Source organism: Elaeis guineensis, chromosome 12, assembly GCF_000442705.2.
Source record: "Elaeis guineensis isolate ETL-2024a chromosome 12, EG11, whole genome shotgun sequence".
In the NCBI taxonomy this organism is placed as follows: domain Eukaryota; kingdom Viridiplantae; phylum Streptophyta; class Magnoliopsida; order Arecales; family Arecaceae; genus Elaeis; species Elaeis guineensis.
Window position 1 is genome coordinate 10,424,246 of NC_026004.2, and position 1,656 is coordinate 10,425,901.

Consider the following 1,656-nt stretch of genomic DNA (forward strand, 5'->3'; position numbering starts at 1 on the left):
TTGGTTCGCTGCCAAGAAATGCTATCAAATGTCAATACTATGTTATATAAGACAGATTATTTGATTTAAGTGGAATATATTGTATATATATATATATAATATATATATAGAGAGAGAAGAGGAGAGAGAGAGAGAGAAGCTAGCTATTCTTATGTCACAGCTAACACCATATTTGATTAATCTAGGATGCTGTCTGAGATAGTTTAAATTCTTCCTTGGCTGATTTATTTGGTTTAGTTGTTTAATGATTGATATTTTTCATCGATCCTTCTCTCAATGGAAGTTTTGACCATCCTTAGGAAGTAGAGAGGAAATTGAGCTATAAAGATAGCAGGAAAAAAAAAGAAAGAATAATTTAAAATGAATCAAGGATTGTGATAGTATTTTTCAATTTTTTCACCATTCTCTTGCTATCATGGAGTGTTTACTGGTGGTCTCTAGTGCTTTGAAAGTGACCTTTGAAGAGCCTTCCTAGCATTAGATGTTTTGGATAAAGTGACATTAGTGTTGAAATGAAGATTAACAAAATGGAAATTAGGTGGAACACAGTAGGCTTTATGTACATTGTGATATGGTCTGCTACCTTCTTATGTAAAGTGTGTGTGTAGATATCCTAGCATTTTTTTTGTGTTGTATTGGTTCCAGTGATGATAGTTGATAAGATTACCTGCTCCGCAATTTTCATATAAGCTTGTATTATTAAATGGAATTGTGGGTTCAAGAATTTTTCTGTCTGCAAAGAGTTGCCTGGTGTCGATAATGCTAATCGACGTTTAGGTGATGACAGCAAGGTGTGACCAGTAATGTGATATGACCCTTTTTTGTTCATACTTGCAGTCAGTGAGCATAAATGAGTTCCTGAAGCCTGTGGAGGGCGAGAGGTATGCGGGGTCTCCATCTGCTCTCGTGGACGTGGTGGTGGTAGAGGCCGTGGTCGTGGAGAACGTGGTGGATTTAAAGGTGGTTTTGGAGGTCGTGGACGTGTCACTCCTGCACCTTCCATTGAAGATCCTGGCCAGTTTCCAATTTGGGGGCTGTTGCTAAGGCGTGATTTTGTTAGTGGTTAGATTTTTTTATTTCATCTTCCTTTTCCTACTCTTTTTTGGGTTATGGATCTACTCAATATACTTTATATCAATCTTATAGAGGTGTCATGGGCTTCAGGTAATGCTGACATTATCGTCTCTATCTCGGGGAACACCTTCATATATGGCGATATTATTTTATTTTTTGACATTCAACCTAGCAAATATCGTTGTTATATTGGTGTTTGTGGCATGCGAATTATCGTTGGATGCACTCTGAATTGAATTTGGATTTGTTGGCCCTGGTATTCTTTTTCAGATTGATGTTGTGTGCCTGAAGCCATTTGGAGCTACAAAGCATTTTCTAGGAACACAAATTGTGTTGTTGGTTTTTTTTTGTATCCTGTTTTTAGTTTGAATTCTCAATTTCTTAGCATTTTCTAGAAACCGGGCTGGGCGTGACAACCTGTGCTGTTGATTTGCTGTATCGCGTTTTGGTTTATAATTCTCAATTGATTTTGATAATAAACTGGTGTTACTGGAAAGATTGAGATTGTGTTTGCTGGAACACTTTGTTTGAAACCAGATATTCTCTACTCATGGATTCCTCGTTCACCTCCCCGTCTCATGA

General features: G+C 37.3%; 1 pseudogene; it reads left to right on the forward strand.

Moving 5' to 3' along the window:
- The window catches only part of LOC140852812 (uncharacterized), a 15,398-nt pseudogene extending 13,742 nt beyond the window's left edge, over positions 1-1,656 (forward strand).